This window comes from Ovis canadensis, chromosome 15 (assembly GCF_042477335.2).
Source record: "Ovis canadensis isolate MfBH-ARS-UI-01 breed Bighorn chromosome 15, ARS-UI_OviCan_v2, whole genome shotgun sequence".
Classification (NCBI taxonomy): domain Eukaryota; kingdom Metazoa; phylum Chordata; class Mammalia; order Artiodactyla; family Bovidae; genus Ovis; species Ovis canadensis.
In genome coordinates this window covers 86706127-86713921 of record NC_091259.1, presented here as the reverse complement: position 1 = coordinate 86713921, position 7795 = coordinate 86706127, and the positions used below count along the sequence as shown (strand labels likewise).

At 45.2% G+C, this 7795-nt stretch overlaps 1 pseudogene; it reads right to left on the bottom strand.

The window, feature by feature from the left end:
* Window positions 1-2193: 2193 nt before the first annotated feature.
* LOC138420217 (olfactory receptor 5G9-like) lies at window positions 2194-5077 on the bottom strand (annotated as a pseudogene).
* Between the last annotated feature and the right edge of the window lie 2718 nt (window positions 5078-7795).

The window sequence follows — 7795 nt, the reverse complement described above, 5'->3', positions numbered from 1 at the left end:
ACAGTGTGGAGATTCCTTAAAAGATTGCAAATAGAACTCCCTTATGACCCAGCAATCCCACTTCTGGGCATACACACCGAGGAAACCAGAATTGAAAGAGACACATGTACCCCAATGTTCATCGCAGCACTGTTTATAATAGCCAGGACATGGAAACAACCTAGATGTCCATCAGCAGATGAATGGATAAGAAAGCAGTGGTACATATACACAATGGAGTATTACTCAGCCGTTAAAAAGAATTCATTTGAATCAGTTCTGATGAGATGGATGAAACTGGAGCCAATTATACAGAGTGAAGTAAGCCAGAAAGTAAAACACCAATACAGTATACTAACACATATATATGGAATTTAGGAAGATGGCAATGACGACCCTGTATGCAAGACAGGGAAAGAGACACAGATGTGTACAATGGACTTTTGGACTCAGAGGGAGAGGGAGAGGGTGGGATGATTTGGGAGAATGACATTCTAACATGTATACTATCATGTGAATTGAATCGCCAGTCTATGTCTGACGCAGGATGCAGCATGCTTGGGGCTGGTGCATGGGGATGACCCAGAAAGATGTTATGGGGAGGGAGGTGGGAGGGGGGTTCATGTTTGGGAATGCATGTAAGAATTAAAGATTTTAAAATTAAAAAAAATATATATAAATGCAAAAAAAAGAAAATAGATAATTAGAGAAATAGAGTACTTAAAAATTTAAGAAAGTTAAAAAATTAGAGGAAAAACAAAAAAAAAAAAAGAAGAAATAACAATCACGCAACCCCATCAACTCAAAAAAAAAAGATTGTAAAAGTAGTAAAGGCATACTGGCCCTTTCTCTGGTGTTGTGGGCTGTGTGCGGTCACTTCCAAGGCGGTTCCCTCTGTTTAACTTCCTCTGTTTCCTTGTCTCTTCAGTGTCTGATTTCCATCTTGACACAGTGAGGGCGGTGGTGGACAACTAGGTTCACTATTCAGTCATGCTGTGGGGAGGGAGGGATGCTGCAAATAAATATTACTGGCGTGTGCTTGCAGTGTCTCATCCACTCTGGGCTTGCCCCTGCTCATGGTGCACACCGCTCAGGCTCTATGTAGCTCTGCCGGGTAACAGTCTGAGGCCGGCCCCAGGCTTCATGCACCTCCCCAGTCTAAGTTGCTCAGGCTCAGCTCTCAGGAAGCCCTCAGAGGTGCAGATGTGCTTGGGCCTGCGTTTTGTGCCCTTCCCAGTTCCGAGTAGCTCAGGAGTTTGGCGAGCGCAATCACTGTGACTATGGCCTTTCTCTGTTGCTCAGTTTCCTGGGTGTACCACTGGCATTCCTTCTCAGGCAGGTGATGACCGTCCAGAACCCTCAGAAGTCTTAGTTAACAAAGAAGCCTGCTTGCATTTTGGTAAGTAATGTCTCTCTTGGGCTGCAATTGCCCCCTTCCAGCCCTTAAGGCTCTGGCTGCCTGTCACCGGAGGGGGATGGTCTGCAGCCGGCTCTTTCTGATCTGTCCTTTGTTCTGTGCTTGGTCCTGGCGATGTCTTATGTTCGAGCGTTTCGCCTGGTAGCTATCCCACAGTCGGGTTTGCTAGCCCAAGTGAGTTTGCTCTGTCCACACACGGGGCGTTCCGGCCAGATTCTCAAAAAAGCACTGCAGCCCGCGCCTCCCGCAGCCCAATTCTTAAAAAGCACTGCCGGCTGCGCCTCCCACTCCTCCCTGCCCAGCCCCCACTTGCTACTGGTGGATGCAGGCGTCTGCGCTGCTTTTCCGCTGGGGGAGTTACTGTTGGGCTCTTAATCTGTTGGTTTTAATTATTTATTTATTTTTCCTTCCTGTTACGTTGCCCTCTGTGCTTCCAAAGCTTGCCACAGACTCAGCTGCAAGACTGTTTCCTGGTGTTTGGAAACTTCTCTTTTTAAGAGTCTCTTCCCGGGACGGGATTCCCTTCCCGGGAAGGCGCTCCTTCCCTATCTCCTTTGTCTCTTTTTTCGTCTTATTATATTTTTTCCTATCTGTTTTTGAAGCCAATGATCTGCTTTGCTGGGTGCCTGATGTCCTCTGCCGGCATTCAGAAGTTGTTTTGTGGAATTTACTCAGCGTTGAAATGTTCTTTTGATGAATTTTTGAGGGAGAAAGTGGTCTCCCTGTCCTATTCCTCCGCCATCTTAGGACTGCCCCCCTGCAGTCTGTTATTTTAGCTTTCTCCTCCAATTTCCTTTCTAGATAAGAATTTGTGCCCTACAAAACGTCCTTTTCAGCACGGCCCTATGTACGGCATCTTTGACCTCCTTATTCCTCAAGCAATAGGGAAGTGGGTTCAACATGGGGATGCCTGAAGTGTAAACCATGGACACCACTTTGTCGAGACCCAGGGAGACGCAGGCACTAGGCCGGACATAAATAAAGAGAAGAGGGCCATACAGGATAGACACGGCTGTCCCGCATGCAGAGCAGGTAGAGGAGGCTTCGCATCTCCCGTCAGCAGAGCGGATCTTCAGGATGGGAATGAGGATGTCAGTGGAGGAGCCCAGGACAGTCAGGCCACTGTAGACGCCCTCAGCTCCAGCCACGACAAAAACCACCCTCTTGTTGAGACTGGTGTCAGCACACACAAGGGAAAGCAGAGGGGGCAAGTCACAGAAGAAGTGGTGGATGACATCGGGGCTGCAGAAAGGAAAGCAAAAAGCATCACGTGTGCATCGTGGGGTTCAGGAACCTGGTGACATAGGGACCCACCACCAGCTGGACTCAGAGTCTCTGGCGACAGAATACAACAGTGGGTTTCGGGTGTAGCCACAGCGGCCATAGGCCACGGACGCCAGAGAAAACACTCTGCTATGACGAAGAACCCAAAGCGCCCCTGTTGCCAAGCACAGCCCAGGAAAGAGACAGCTTTCTGCCTCACAAAGAAGTCGGAGAGCATCTTGGGGCTCACAACAGAAGAGAAGCTCATGTCCATGGAAGACAAATGACTGAGGAAAAAGTACATGGGCCGCAAAGGTGGGAATCCATCTGTATCAGAACAATCGTACCCAAGTTTCCTGATAGGTTGATGAGGTAGAAACTCAGAAGGAGCAGGAAAAGGCAGACCTGCAATTGAGGGCTGAAATTCAAACCTCTGAAGATGAACTCTGTGACCCTCGTGTCGCTTTCGTTAGCCAGAGACAGACTCTGGATTCCGCTGGAGAAGAGAAGAGAAATTTGGTAAGCATGTCTTCAAAAAGGGGACCCAGAAAAAATAAACTAGTCCCTTGGAGAACATGCCAAAACCTTTGACTGTGTGGATCACAATAAACTGTGGAAAATTCTGAAAGAGATGGGATTACCAGACCACCTAACCTGCCTCTTGAGAAACCTATATCCAGGTCAGGAAGCAACAGTTAGAAGTGGACATGGAACAACAGACTGGTTCCAAATAGGAAAAGGAGTACGTCAAGGCTGTATATTGTCACCCTGCTTATTTAACTTATATGCAGAGTACATCATGAGAAACACTGGACTGGAAGAAACACAAGCTGGAATCAAGATTGCTGGGAGAAATATCAATAACCTTAGATATGCAGATGACACCACCCTTAGGTAGAAAATGAAGAGGAACTAAAGAGCCTCTTGATGTAACTGAAAGAGGAGAGCGAAAACAGTTGGCTTAAAGCTCAACATTCAGAAAACAAAGATCATGGCATCCGGTCCCATCACTTCATGGGAAATAGATGGGGAAATGGTGGAAGCAGTGTCAGACTTTATTTTGGGGGGCTCCAAAATCACTGCAGATGGTGACTGCAGCCATGAAATTAAAAGACGCTTACTCCTTGGAAGAAAAGTTATGACCAACCTAGATAGCATATTCAAAAGCAGAGACATTACTTTGCCAACTAAGGTCCGTCTAGTCAAGGCTATGGTTTTTCCAGTGGTCATGTATGGATGTGAGAGTTGGACTGTGAAGAAGGCTGAGCACTGAAGAATTGATGCTTTTGAACTTTGGTTTTGGAGAAGACTCTTGAGAGTCCCTTGGACTGCAAGGAGATCCAACCAGTCCATTCTGAAGGAGATCAGCTCTGGGATTTCTTTGGAAGGAATGATGCTAAAGCTGAAGCTCCAGTACTTTGGCCACCTCATGTGAACAGTTGACTCATTGGAAAAGACTCTGACGCTGGGAGGGATTGGGGGCAGGAGGAGAAGGGGACGACAGAGGATGAGATTGCTGGATGGCATCACTGACTCAATGAACGTGAGTCTGAGTGAACTCCGGGAGTTGGTGATGGACAGGGAGGCCTGGCATGCTGCAATTCATGGGGTCACAAAGAGTCAGACATGACTGAGTGACTGAACTGAATGGAACTGAGGAGAGCATATGACTTTTAGTTGCATGCTGTGGCTAAGGAAACAGAAGTGAAATGAGGCCAGGGCAAAGGATCAGATTTGAAGCTATAATATTACAAGATTCCCTAGGAATCCATCAATATATGGGTAAGAAAACCACAGCTTAGAAACTTAAATTCCTATAACCAATAGCAGAAAAAATTCCAGGATAAGTATCTGGTAATTCCAACTTCAGTGATGTTTACCTGAGCTCACCAGGTGAGTATGCGCCTGGTGAAGTGATGTAGGACAGTGCAATGAAACAAGCCGAGAAGAATGAGCAGCTGCTTCGTGTTAGGCCATGTGCTGCGCACTTCGGGATTACAGCTTAAGCCTAAGTGCATGTTCTGCAAGTGCTCTGACCCTAGGAAAGTTACTTTTCTTCACCTGTGAAATAGGAGTAATAATAGTAATACCTACCTTGTAAATTGCTGTGAGGATTAAATGAGTTGATGCGTGCAAACATCTAACAGAGTCTTATTGAGTTTCCAGTAAGTGCAGACTGATTATTGGCATTTATGCCTTACATGTTGTCTTTAACAAACCTGCAGGCTAAACATCATATTTCCTTTCACAGAGGAGCAAAATAAAAGTTTAATCCTTTTCCCTATACTAGTGACCGGCAGAAGTGGGCGCCGAGTATTACCTGTCAAAGCAGACTGTAATCTTTCTTTTTTCACACTGTAACAATGTCTCCTGTGTCTTCAAAAATCCTTTCATCTTAAAGAGGTTAAACATGTACATTGCAATAGGAGTACACAAAACGCATTTTGGCTTCCTATTTTTTTGAGGTTACAGCCGATGGTCATTAGTGGGAAGCCCATAGGATACTAGAAAGCTGAGTTTAAGCATCACTTTATGAAAACAGTACATGGGAGAAACCATGAGAAGAGCCTGAATTAGCCCAACTCTATACCCTCTATGTATTCTTTTTTCATGCACTGTAAGTACGGCAGTGGTTAGGTCAGCTGATCTCTTTGAACCTGAGTTGCTTCATTCATTCAATGTGGCTGGAACCCCTGTAACTTGACCTCTCAGAGCTCTTACTCACTTAGAATGAGAGGGTTGATGTGTAAGTGCTCAGAAAACTGCACATACTTTAAATTTTTATTTGCCCAGGAATATTGGAGTTCAACATCACACTTATGCTAAGCACTTTTCCTTCACTTTTTATTTTGAAATTTATTATTCAACTTTAGCAAGGCTATACCCTTGAGGCCCAATAATATAGCTTGCATGATATTCTTCACCTTAGGGAAATTAAAGAGAAAGGCAGGATGGGCCGTCAAGCCATCCACCTGTCACACCCACCACTTGTTTACACTTTCTCCAGGATCACTCAGGCACCTCATCTCAGTCTTCCGTTTGCCCTTTGCCGAAAGCTCATCAACTCCTGTCGTCAGTCTTTGTTGCTAAACCTGCTCAAGCCTTCTTTACTTTTTTTGAGGTTACAGCCAATGGTCATTAGTGGGAAGCCCATAGGATACTAGAATGCTGAGTTTAAGCATCACTTTATGGAAACGGTACATGGAAGAAACCATGAGAAGAGCCTGAATTAGCCCAACTCGATACCCTCTATGTATTCTTCTTTCATGCACTGTGAGAATGGCCTTGGTTAAGTCAGCTGATCTCCTTGAACCTGAGTTGCTCAAGCGTTTATACAGGCCGTGCTGGGACTTCACGGCTGAGCGGCTTTTTCCCTGGGTGCGGCGGGCGGAGGCTCCTCTCTAGCCACGGTGCTCAGGCTTCTCACTGGTCCTTCTCCTGTTGCTAAGCACAGGCTCTAGGGTGCTCGGGCCTCAGTGACTGCAGCCCATAGGCGCGACAGTTGCAGTGTGCGGACTCCACCATGGGCTCAATAGCTGTGCAGCACCCACGAAGCTGATCCACAGCATGTTAGATCTCCCCAGGTCAGAGGTCAGACCCGTGTCTCCTGCATTGACAGGCGGAGTCTTTACCATTAAACAACCAAGGAAGCCCCTGCCCAAGCCTTCTGCATGACATTTTAATTTCTCAGTTTTTCGATGTGGCTTGATGCCTAGAATAGACTGCAGTGTTCCAACAGGTGAGACCACACAGGATGAGGAACTCAAGTCACTCTGGGGTTCAGAGCGCTTAGGATAACACCACCACAGCCCACAATAACCTTCTTTCAGCAAGGAGAAAGGAAGTCACCCAGATGGCTCAGACTGGAATGTGAATTGAATTCAGGGCTTTTCTTTTCCCCTGTTCCTGCTGCTAAGGCATCTCTGATCTGTTTTATACTCGTGTTATAATATTTTGATCCAACTGCAGAACCTAAACTTTTCTCTACCTAGGTTCTCTTCTTAGACCTTCCTCAACCATCCGTCAAAGACAAGCGTCATGCCATCGTGGCCATGAGTCAAAGATAAAATTTGCTTTCGATTTACTTCATTTATGTTCTCCTGAACTTGCTACGAATCAGGTAGGAAAAGGAACAGATAATGATTTAGAAGTTCTTAACATATGTTTCAGTGGGGTCCCTCTTCTTTAAAGATGGCAAGAAGAACTAAAGTAAAAATGAATCAAGCATGTTAGCTTTCATCTCTTCCCTTACCTTCACACAGAGAATGGGTCCAAATTTTCAATAGTCATCTGATGTTTCTTTTTGCTTTCCTCCAGAAAGAAGGTGTGGAAGACTCCACTGTAACACATACAGAGTCTTAGCCAACTAGCTGCAAGTCCCCCGAATTCATTGCGTCATTTTCTCTTTGTTCTTACTGAAGATGTCCTGTCCCAAAGTGGACTGTATCTTGGGAAAGAACAGTTAAGGGAAAGTGCAATTAAAAGTCTGCTCCATAACCTCAGTCAGTCCAGTGAGATCTATTTTCTGATAATTTTATATTTGTTTCTAACTGGATATAGGCTCTCCATTTTCTCTAGTTCCAAACTACACAAGGAAACTCTATGGAATCCTTTGTAAATTAAATTAGTAGATGGGACTCCTCTGGTATCCAGTGGTATCCGGTCCCATGCAGGAGGTGCAGGTTCAATCCCTGGTCAGGGAGCTAAGATCCCTTGTGCTTTGTGACCAAAAAACCAAAATAACATAAAATAGAAGCAGTATTGTAACAAACTCAATAAAGACTTTAAAAATGATCCACATCAAAAAAAAAAAAACCTTAAAAAATAATGAAGGAAATATGAACACGCTTTAATTGTGATTGATAAGCTGATGGGGCCACCTCGTGGCAATGTTTAACACCACCTTGAAAAGGAACTATAACAATGTTACTTACTTCACTAAGAACCTTGCCTACACTTTATTTGAACACACCCTATATTCAATATGGGGGCAATACAGCAGAAAGTGGGCTTCCCTGGTGGCTCAGACTGTAAGGAATCTGCCTGCAATGCCGGAGATGCAGATTCAATCTCTGGGTCAGGAAGTTCCTCTGGAGAAGGGAATGACTACCCACTTCAGTACTCTTGCCTGGAGAA